The sequence below is a fragment of the Ornithorhynchus anatinus genome, chromosome 16, assembly GCF_004115215.2.
Source record: "Ornithorhynchus anatinus isolate Pmale09 chromosome 16, mOrnAna1.pri.v4, whole genome shotgun sequence".
NCBI lineage: Eukaryota > Metazoa > Chordata > Mammalia > Monotremata > Ornithorhynchidae > Ornithorhynchus > Ornithorhynchus anatinus.
In genome coordinates this window covers 4140551-4152625 of record NC_041743.1, presented here as the reverse complement: position 1 = coordinate 4152625, position 12075 = coordinate 4140551, and positions in this window count along the sequence as shown.

Here is a 12075-nt window from a genome sequence, read left to right as displayed (position 1 = left end):
AGCCGGTGAAGAGCTGGGATTAGAACCCAGGTCCTCTGACTCTAGGGCCTGGGGTCTTTCCACCTGGCGCCGCCGCACTCCCAAGGCGGCCTCCTGGTCTCTTCGTCCCTCATTTGGAGCTCTCCACGTGAGTAGCTGGCATCTTAAGAACGTTGGTATTTGTTAAGCGCTTACTCTGTGCAGAGCACTGTTCTAAGCGCTGGGGGAGATACAGGGTCATCAGGTCATCCCACGTGTGGCTCACAGTTAATCCCCATTTTCCAGATGAGGTAACCGAGGCACAGAGAAGTGAAGCGACTAGCCCACAGTCACACAGCTGACAAGTGGCAGAGCCGGAGTTCGAACCCGTGACCTTCGCCTCCCGAGCCCGTGAGCTTTCCACTGAGCCACGCTGCTTCCCCTGCCGCATTTATATGGACTCCCACCCGTGGGAGTGGTGTTGAGGAGGCAATTCATTCATTCAGTAGTACTTATTGAGCGCTTACAATGCGCAGAGCACTGTACCGAGGGCTTAGCGCTGTACTGAGCGCTTAAGCATTCCCTGCTGTGAAACGGTTTCAAAGTGGCGGGATGGCAACTCTAGAACTGATTAGATAGCTGCATTATTGTTTACAGTTCAGTACAGAGCCAACGCGGCCTGAAGCTATTTCGGTCTATTGAAAGTTCAGGTGATTGAACCCGGTGAACTTCATGAAGGAAATGTGGGGAATCCCCTAGCTGTTCCATAAAGGCTGTTGGTTGACTTTGGGCAAGCGCGGCTCGGTGGGAAGGGCCCGGGCCTGGGCGTCCGGGGTCATGGGTTCCAATCCCGGCTCCGCCGCTCGTCAGCTGTGTGACTCCGGGTGAGTCGCTTCACTTCTCTGGGCCTCAGTTACCTCGTCTGGAAAATGGGGATTAATACCCACACGGGACAACCCGATTACTCCGTATGGCCCCTGGCGCTTAGAACAGTGCCTGGCACATAGTAAGCGCTTAACAAATACTATCATTATTATTATCGTGTTTTTCCCTTGCCGATTTTTCTGGCCAATCAAATCTCATGCTTCAGGAATGGGCCCGAAAAAAAATAAGTCCCTCTTTCCCTACGGGTGTGGCTGGGTATCAGTGTTTGTTTCCTTTATGGCTGTATCACTTAATGCTCAGCTCCTGGCCACAGATAATTTCTAATCCCTGCTCTGCCACTTATCTGCTGGGTGATATCGGGCTCGACTTTTCTGTGCCTCGGTTTCCTCCTCTGTAAATTGGGGTTTGAATACCTGTTCTCCTTCCTGCTTAGACTATGAACTCCATGGGGGGCAGGGGCTGTGTCCGACCTGATTGACCCGGAACTACCCCGGTACTTAGCCCACTATCGAAATTGTTATATTGCGTGAGCCCCACGTGAAAACTGAGATTTTCCTTGGTCCGATTATCTCGTACTCTCCCCCCAGCGCTTAGTACGGTGCTCGGCATGTAGTGAGCGCTTACTAAATGTCTTTGGACCGTAGCTGGGGCTGGGGAGACCAGAATACCAACCAATTCTCCGCAGGGCGGATAGGAGCAGCGTAGCTTAGTGGAAAGAGCACAGGCTTGGGAGTCAGAGGGCGTGGGTTCTAATCCCCGCTCCGCCACTTGTCTGCTGTGTGACCTTGGGCGAGCCACTTAACTTCTCTGGGCCTCCGTTCCGCCATCTGTAAAATGGGGATCGAGACCGTGAGCCCCGCGTGGGTCAGGGACTGCGTCCAAGTAGATTTGGGGAAGCAGCGTGGCTCAGTGGAAGGAGCCCGGGCTTCGGAGTCAGAGGTCATGGGTTCGACTCCCGGCTCTGCCACTTGTCGGCTGTGCGACTGTGGGCGAGTCACTTAACCTCTCTGTGCCTCAGTTACCTCATCTGTAAAATGGGGATTAACCCGATTACCCTGTATCTACCCCAGCGCTTAGAACAGTGCTCTGCACATACTAAGCCCTTAACGAACACCAACAATATTATTATTATTTGCCGTCTCCACCCCAGAGTTTGGTGCAGTGCCGGGCACACAGTAGGCGTTTAACAAATACCATCATCGTTCTCACCATCGAAGACCGAGAGGCCCACGTGCGACGACCCGATTATCTCGTATCTACCCCAGTGCTTCCAACGGTGCTCGGCGCGTAGAAAGCGCTTAATAAATAGCCCCTGGACACTAGCTGGATCTGGGGAAAGGAGAATAGCGACGAATTCTTCCCAATGCGGCAGGAGCTGAACTGTGGAGCATTTGGCTGAGGGAAAAGAGGAAAAGAGCCTGGAGCTGGGAATTCCAGTCACGCCGCGAGGCAGAGCCGGCCAAGGGAACAGAGAGGGAGAAGGGCAGGCCACGGGGCAAAGTGCCAGTTTAGATGTGGGGAAGTTTTCCGATCCGTTCCCCTGGCCCTTCTCGGGGGGCTCCGTCGTCCTGCGGGGATCGGGAGGAAGGGGCCCGGAGAACTACCGGGAGAAACAAGGCCGGGGGAGGGAAAAGCAGAAAGCCCGTCCTCCCTTCAAGGTCAAACCTCTGCCTCCACTCGGCCTCTTTCGGCCAGGGAAACCTGAGAGGAAAATAGCAGACGGGTTGAATTCTAGCTTAGAGAAGCGGAGGGGCTCAGTCGAAAGAGCTCGGGCCTGGGAGTCGGAGGACGTGGGTCCCAGCCCCGCCGCTTGCCTGCCGTGTGACCTGGGGCGAGCCGTTTAACTTCGCCGGGCCTCAATGACCTCATCTGTAAAATGGGGATTAAGGCTGGGAGCCCCACGTGGGAATACCTTTCTCTACCCCAGCGCTCAGAACAATGCTTGGTCCCTAGTAAACCCTGAACTAATACCATAATCGTTATTATCAGAGAAGCAGCGTGGCTCAGTGGAAAGAGCCCGGGCTTGGGAGTCACAGGTCACGAGTTCGACTCCCGGCTCTGCCACTTGTCAGCTGGGTGACTGCGGGCGAGTCACTTCACTTCTCTGTGCCTCAGTTACCTCATCTGTAAAATGGGGATTATCTGTGAGCCTCACTTAATAATGTTGGTATTTGTTAAGCGCTTACTATGTGCCGAGCACTGTTCTAAGCGCCGGGGTAGACACGGGGCATTCAGGTTGTCCCACGTGGGGCTCACAGTCTTAATCCCCATTTTACAGATGAGGCAACGGAGGCACCGAGAAGTGAAGTGACTTGCCCAAAGTCACCCAGCTGACAAGTGGCCGAGCCGGGCTTCGAACCCATGACCTCTGACTCCAAAGCCCGGGCTCTTTCCACTGAGCCACGCTGCTTCTCTGGGACACTTGGGACAACCTGATTACCCTGTAACTACCCCAGCGCTTAGAACAGTGCTCGGCACTCAGTAAGCGCTTAACAAATGCCAACGTCAATTATTATCGTTATTGGAAGACGGCATATTCTTTTCATTCCCCTCCAGGGAATTCCCACGAAGCAGCGTGGCTCGGGACAGGGCGTCCCGGGATACCTGGGTTCCTCTCCCGGCTCTGCCGCTTGCCCGCTCTGTGACCTTGGGCGGGTCACTAAATTCTCCGCCCCTCGATTTTCTCATCTGTAAAATGGGACTCGAGGTGGGCGGGGAATGTCCCCGTTTCTCGTCGTGTTGTATTTTCCCTAGCTCTCAGTACAGTGCTCTGCACATAGTAAGCGCTCGATAAATACTACTGAATGAATGAAAGCTCTGCACATAGTGAGTGCTCGATAAATCCTACTGAATGAATGAATGCTCTGCACGTAGTGAGCGCTCGATAAATCCTACTGAATGAATGAATGCTCTGCACATAGTAAGCGCTCGATAAATCCTACTGAATGGATGAATGCTCTGCACACAGTGAACGCTCAATGAATACTACTGAATGAATGCTCTGCACCTAGTAAGCGCTTAATAAATACTACTGAATGAATGAGTCACCCCCGTATCTACCCTAGCGCTTAGAACAGCGCTCGGCACTTAGTAAGCGCTTAACGAATGCCAACATCATTATAGTAAGCGCATAACACACACCCCATCATCATCATTATTATGATGATTATTTATGGGGGGGGGGGGCGGCTGGACTCGCTCCCCCCCCCCCTTCCTTTCCCCCCCCCCCCCCCCCCCCCCCCCCCCCCCCCCCCCCCCCCCCGGGCTCCGGACACGTGCGGCCTCCGGGCCCCGGCGGGGTCGCGCCGCCGGCTTCCCATTGGCTCCCGGAGAGAGGGCGGGGCGGCGCCGTCCAATCGGAGTGCGGCGCGGCGCCGGGGCCCTCTGCCGATTGGCGGAGAGTATCCGAGGCGGGCGGGGCGGGAGCGTGGGCCGGCGGGGCCACGTGGGGAGGAGCCGGAGGAGGAAGGAGAGGGAGAAGGCGGCGGGCGGTGCGGTGCGGGGCGGGGCGGGCGGCGGGGATGGAGGAGGCGCGGGGCCCCTCGTCCCGGCGGGCGGCGGCGGCGGCGGCGGCCTCGGCGCTCCTGCGCTCCTCCCGCCTCCCGCGCCGCTGCTGGTTCCTGCCCACCGCGCTGCTCTGCGCCTACGGCTTCTTCGCCAGCCTGCGCCCGTCCGAGCCCTTCCTCACCCCCTACCTGCTGGGCCCGGACAAGAACCTCACCGACCGGCAGGTACGGACTCCCTCCCCCGCCCCGCCCCGCCCCGCCCGGCCCCGCCTCTCGGGACGCGACCCGCGCCGAGCGCTCGGGCGGGCAAGTGGCCGGCCCGAGGTCACGCGGCAGCCGGGCTGGGGACTCAGAGGTCGCGGGTTCGAATCCCGGCCCCGCCGCTTGGCAGGCGGGTGACTCTGGGCGGGCCACTCCGTTTCCCTGGGCCTCGGTGACCTCGTCTGTAAAATGGGGATTAACCGGGAGCCTCACGGGGGACCACCTGGTGACCCTGGATCTCCCCCGGCGCTTAGAACGGTGCTCCGCACAGAGTAAGCGCTTAACAGATGCCAACGTCGTTACTGTTATTATTTAACTTCTCCGGGCCTCAGTTCCCTCATCTGCAAAATGGGGATGAAGACCGGAGGCCCCACGGGGGCCAACCTGATGACCCTGCATCTCCCCCAGCGCGTAGAACGGTGCTCTGCACAGAGTAAGCGCTTAACAGATACCAACATTATTATTGTTATCGGAATCCGTCACCTCCCCGCTCGGTTCTCGTCCCGGCGGTGTGACCTTGGGTCAGTCGTTGCCCTTTCCCCTTTCCCTCGGCTGCAAAACGGGGGGAGGGGATGGAGGGGGGTGAACCCCGCGTGGGGGCGGGGGACGGTGTCCGCCCCGGTAATAATGTTGGTATTTACGAAGCGCTTACTATGTGCAGAGCACTGTTCTAAGCGCCGGGGTAGACAGGGTAATTAGGTTGTCCCACGTGAGGCGCACAGCCTTCACCCCCATTTTACAGATGAGGTCACTGAGGCCCAGAGAAGTCACACAGCTGACAGGTGGCAGAGCTGGGATCACCTTGTAGCCACTCCGGCGCTCAGTGCAGTGCCCGTTACATCGTAGGCGCTCAATAAGTACCATCGAATGAAGGCATTTTTTTAAAAAAACTGGTAGCTCCTCCACCCCGAGGACCAGGGAGAGTTTGGGGTAGATAGAAATACCCCCTCCCCACTGCCCAACGGAGACCACAGAATGTCCTGGGAACTGACGAAATCCTCCCTTTGTCCTCCCCGCTTCCTCTTTCACGTTGCCCCGGGGTCAGTGAGGCGTCTCGGACGTGCCCCTGCTATTTATTGAGCGCCTGCTGTAGGCCGTGCCCTGTCCTGAGCGCTGGGGAGAGGACAGCATCACAGCTCTGGCAGAGCCAGGGAGGGGGTGACACCTTGTAGCCTGGAGGACTGGGTTGGACCGGTGCAGTCCTAGAACCGGCCCAGCGCTAAGAACGGTGCTTGGCACCTAATAAACGCTTAACAAATACCATTTTTATTGTTATGGAGGGCGCTTAATAATTTTTGTGGTATTTGTGTAAGCGCCAACTGGGGTGGAGGGGGGGGTACACTGCAAGCATATCAGTACAGTCTCTGAAATAATAATAATAATTAGGATATTTGTTAAGCGCTTCCAGTGTGCCAGGCACTCTGCCAAGCGCTGGGGTGGTGGCAGGCGCATCCGTCCACACGCACCGGCTCCCGGTCTAAGAGGAGAGGAGGGACGGGTATTTAATCCTCATTTTATAAATGGGGGAGTAGAAGCCCAGCAAAGTGAAATGATTGGCCCAAGGTCACACAGGAGGCAAGTGGCAGAGCAGGGATTAGGCCGCCTTTCTCCTGAAACCCAGGCCTGTGTGCTTTCCAGCTAGGCCGAGCTCTTTCTCTTCTCCTTATTCCTTTCTCCTTGGGTTCGACTAAGCCCCTCTTTCCTCTCCTCCCTTCTGCGTGGCCCTGACTTCCTCCCTTTGTTCCCCAGCCCCAGAGGACTTTTGTCCATTCCTGTCATTTATTGATTCCTATTAATAATAATGATTATGGTGTTTGTCAGGCGCTTACTATGTGCCGGGCACAGTACTAAACGCAGGGGTAGATAGAAGCAAATCGGGTCGGACATAGTCCCGGCCCGATGTGAGGCTCACAGTCCCGATCTCCAATTTGCGGATGAGGGAACTGAGGATAGAGAAGTCAAGTGACTTCCCCAAGGTCACACAGGAGGCAGGTGGTGGAGGCAGGATGGGAAGCCGTGACCTTCTGACACCCAGACCCGAGCTCTATCCATTATGCCGTGCTCTCCCCAACCCTAGACTTTAAGCTCGTTGTGGGCAGGGAATGTGTCTGTTGATTGTTGTATTGGACTCTCCCAAGTGCTTAGTACGGTGTTCTGTGCACAGTAGGCGCTCAGTAAATACGATTGAATAAGTGAATGAATGTTCTGCCTGCCAGAATATTCAGGGAGCTAAACCCTGGGGAAATGTACACTTCCTAAATCTGGCCTTTGGGCCATTAATTACCCCAGGCACCTCACACATTGGGTCAGGGTGGCGGTCATCAGGATCCTCCTCCACCAGGAACGTTTAGTTTGGGAGGATGTAATTCCCCATACCTCGATTAATGGCAGCCACTCCTCCAGTCTCAAGGGCACCTCTTGCCTTCTTCTCCCGCCCTTTTTTTTCTTTTCAGATTATCTGGAGGGCTACAGGGGGCATCTGGTGGTCAGAGCAGGGCTCTTTGGCTTCCATTAAGTCACTGGTTCGCCCTTAGCACGGCTCTGATGACCATTCACCTCCAAGATAACACACCCAAAGGGCGATTGGTTATTGGAGAGGCGCTCCATGTTTGCCTACCGTCTATAAAAATCCTCCAAGGTGAATTGTGCCGATCAGCAAAGATCAAATATACCCTCCTTGACCCTGAACATTTCCTCTTCCCTTACAGTCTCTTCACCTGGCCGGAATTGGGGAGCAGAGATGGTTATGAGGCAGAAGATGGTTAGAGAAGCAGCGTGGCGCAGTGGAAAGAGCACGGGCTTTGGAGTCAGGGCTCATGAGTTCGAATCCCAGCTCTGCCACTTGTCGGCTGTGTGACTGTGGGCAAGTCACTTAACTTCTCTGTGCCTCAGTTCCCTCATCTGTAAAATGGGGATTAAGACTGTGAGCCCCACGTGGGACAACCTGATTCCCCTATGTCTACCCCAGCGCTTAGAACAGTGCTCGGCACATAGTAAGCGCTTAACAAATACCAACATTATTATTATTATTATTATTAAGAATGCTTAGATATTAAATTCGCTTATTCATTTACTGCTATTTACTGAGTGCCGAGCATTGGGTATATATATCTCTCTGTCCTTGGCGCTCAAAGAGTTTGACAGGGACAGTGAAATTCACCCAAGGGTGCCGGTGTGAGCAAAAAGATCAGTGCAGGACCTCCCCTGCCGACAGCGTTGTGCACACAGATGGTCTTTTCTTCTGCCGTCTTTTTATTTTTTTGTGGTACTTTTACTAGGCGCTTGGGCCTGGGGCTGGGGAGGTGGTTACCGTAAGAGTAAGATCCAGTTCCTGCCCTTGAGGAGCTTATGGTCTAATGTGGGAGACAAATTGCAAACCTCCAGGAGGAAAACTAGATACACAACTGTCAATAGCAAGCAAATGGGAAAAATGGATTACCATTTTTCTATTTACTATTTACTATCACCATTTACTATGAGGTTGGCTGCTGGGATGCTATTCAATCGATGGTATTTATTGAGCACTTACTGAGTCCTTGGGAATGTACAATACAATGGAGGAGACAGACGGGAAGATAAGGTATTGGGAGACATCATAGGATGAGGGGAGAAGGGAACTCGATTGGAATCTGCATTGTAGCTCTGGGGGTAGAGAAGTAGTTGCCAGGGTGTGATGCTTGCAAGTGAAGTTGTATCGGAGCCCCTTGTGAAAACCCTTTCTTTCCTGCAGTGAGTGCATTTAGCACAGCGGAGAAGCCCGAAGCGCCTTACTTGGTGGGTGTTTAGTAAACTGATTTCTTTGTCATGGGGCTCCCTCGTGGCTTCCTTGGGGGAGTGGGAGAAGGGAGTGGAAGAAAAGGAAAAAGAAATCAGGGAAGGCCTCTTGGAGGAGAAGTGCCTTCAATAAGGCTCTGAAAGGGTCATTTTGCATGAAATCTGGGTATTAGATATCAGGAGCGAAGAAAATAATTTTAAGAAATGAGTTGGCATATTCTCGTTGCCATTTCTGTATGATAGAGCAGGTGACCTGTATTTGGACTTTTAAAAGAAGGGCAAAAATTGCGGGGGAGGTGTGTGATCTTAGCATGTTTACATTGTAGAGAAAGCACTTTATTCACCAGACTAAGGGGAAAGGGTCCATTTAGAAGTTAGCACCGTGACATCTACTTAGGAACCAGGGACAAAATTCTCCTCTGGACCCAGGGTTCCTCTGAAGTAATGGAAGCTCTTCTTGTGAACCCAGTAGAGATTCAGGATTCTTAGGTGTGATGGGCTGGTATGGGCTCTTTGCAAACTGACCCTAAATTGAAGGAAGGGCAAGAAGGGGAGGGAGGTGGAGGGAACCAACTGGTTTCTGCCAGAGGGTGTAGTAACCAAACCAGCAGAGTGGCCCTGATTTTCCCCAAGGGTTCTGGGGCCCCATATACCCCTTTGCCTGTACAACAAAAGACTCCCCTCTGGACTCCAAACTTGTGGGTAGGGAACCTGTCTGCCAAGTCCATTGTATTACACTCTCCCAAGTGCTTAGTACCGTGCTCTGCATAAAGTTAATGCTCAATAAATCCCATTGATGGTGGTGATATGAGGAAAGGGACTTCTGGGTCAACCTGAAGATTACAGTGTCCAAGAGGTGCCGTTTGTTAAACACTTAGAATGTGCCAAACGCTGTACTAAACACCGGGGTAGAGATGAGATCCTCAGATGGGACACAGTCGCCATCCCACCCGGGGCTCGAGGTCTTTAGGGGGTGTGAGGATGGTGGTGGATGGTGACGGTGATGATGGTGTCTTAAGTGGGGGGCAGAGAAAGAGGTCAGAACCTTATCTGTCCAAGATTTTCTCTGACTAATGTCTGGTTACATAGCAAAGCAGTTGATTGCATCACCTTGATTATTAGCTGCTGTATCTACTCAGCCGGTGAAAATAGAGATTAGGGAACTAACAGAGAATCCAGTGGGTTTCCCACTGTTAGAATTAAAATTATATGGATTATGCTGAATTTACAGGAGCCGAGTACTGGGTCTTTGTCTTATCTGTATGGAGCACCCCTCCTCCTGCCCCCCCCCCTTTTGAGAAACTGCCTGCGGCGACGTTTCTTTAAGGGAAAACTGAGGACTTGGGTGTTTTGGGGAATGGAGGAGGGTCCCTTCATATATAAGACTCCTCATGTTCCCCCAGCGCTAACTGGAAGAAATAGGGTCAGAGAGGACAGATGAGATGGGGAGATGAGGGAAAGCAGAGAGAGAAGGAATCATGAATAAAGGGGTTAGTCTGCAAGGGAAGGTTGCATGGGGCCGTGGGTGTGGGCGAGACGGCGGGGGAGACGTTGTGGAGGTAAAGAAACACCCACTGTGGAGCGTAGGTGGGAAGGGGAGGTAGAAATTTACCTCATTATTCCAAGATAAAATGACCTTAAATTTGTGGGGCCCGATACGGTGCCGGTGTGGGCCCCCCAGCCTTAGGAAGTCCGAAAGCCAGTCGCAAGGGTGGCCACACAGGTTGAACCAGCATGGCTCCCTCCTCCCCCCCCATCGGAAGGTAGGCCATGTCGCTCATGCCCACGTGGTAGGTGTGGTCGTTTCCTTGTATCAATTTTTAAATAACCTATTGTCCTGGGGGAGGGGTATGACTAAAAATAGTATAAAAACCTCAAAGTTTCAGCACACTTTAATTTAATGGAAGAAGACAGTCTGCAAAAGTAGTCAAGATGACCGAAAGTTTCCCTGACCAACGCAAGCCTGGAGTCCCGGGGCCCACTGTGAGAGAAGATCCATCGATCGATCCGTCAATCCATCAGTGGTATTTACTGAGCGCTTACTGTGTGCAGACCCCTGTACTGAGCACATGGGCGAGTGCAATACAATAGAATTAGCAGCCACGTCCCCTGCCCGTAATAAGGTGAGAGTTAAAATACATGACTTAAAAATACGTACACAAAGGCTGTGGGAAAAGGCCGTGTAGCAGGAGCAACCTTCACTTCTCACCGATCTCTTATGCCGGGGTGTTTGTAACCATCTCGTGGACCTGTTTAAACCCATGGGGGGAGCGGGATGTAGTTTGCACATACCAGCAGACTGGGGGTGGAGCACTACTCCTGGGTACTTGGGGATCATCCTGAAAAAATACAAAGCCCTCCCCAGCCCCGACTTGCCCTTCAGGAGTTGGCAATCTAACCGAGTCCGCTGCAGTTATACCGGTATTTTGGACCTCGCCGGTGGACACGTGGTTCCTCTGTCTGAAGTTCTTGGGGAGAGGGGGCTCTTAGCTTTCGGCCTTCAGTCGGTCAGTGGGTGTTCATTGGGCGTTCGTGTGGACAGAGCACTGTGCGGGGCGCTCGGGAAAGTACAAATCAGTCGAGTCGATGGACGCTATCCCCGCTCGCAAGGAGCGTACGGTCACCACCCTAGTCGGGCCAGCTGGGACCCCAGGATAAAGTCGTAAGGGGTGATTTATGATTTGTCGAACCATCTGCTTGGCTGCATGGATGCTAAGGAAAAGGGAGGTGTTCCCCTGGAATTAAAACCCAACTGGGACCCCAGAACAAAGTGGCAAGGGGTGATGTATGGGTTGTCGGACCATCTGCTTGACTGCATGAATGCTAAGGAAAAGAGTTCCCCTGGAATTAAAATCCAGCTAATAAGGCTTTTTTTGTTGGTTTGTTTTTGGGTTTTGGTGTGAGTTAGGCACTGGGGTACTATGCACTAAGCACTGGGGTAGATAGGTTGGACACAGCCCATGCCCCATATGGGGCTCACAGTCTTAATCCCCATTTTCCACATGAGATAAGGAGACCCAGAGAAGATAAGTAACTTGCCCTAGGTCACACAACAATCAGTTGGATTTATTGAGTGCTTACTGCATGCAGAGGACTGTACTAAGCACTCGGGAGAATACAGTATACCGAAGTTGGTAGACACGTTCCGTGCCCACAACGAGCTTACAGTCTAGAGGACATGTAAGCAAACAAGTGGCAGAGCCGGGACTAGAACCCAGGTCCTTCTGCCTCCCAGGCCTGTGCTCTGTTCACTAGGCCATGCTGCTTCCCATCTGTGTAGAGTTTATTTAACATTTTGTGTTGGTTACTTAGTATTTACCGATCGTATTGGTAACTGGTCGCTTTCTGGTCATTTCCATTATTATGGCTATTTCATGGATGAGAATAGTGAAGCATGATGGAAATTCATCATGGAGAGTAGCAAGTGTTTAATTCCATTTTACAGATGAGGACACTGAGGCCCAGAGAAGTTAAATGACTCGCCCAAGGTCACGTAGCAACAAGTGGCAAAGCCCGGATTAGAACCCAGGCTCTTTCTTCTAGGCCATGCTGCTCCTGTCATTCTTTCTGTCAGAAAGTTGGCACGGCAGGATCTTGGATTCTATCCAGTACCCTGGGTTGATAAAAAATAAAAATAAATAAATAAAGAAAATCCTAACTCCCTAAATAACCTCAACACAAACAACCCAGA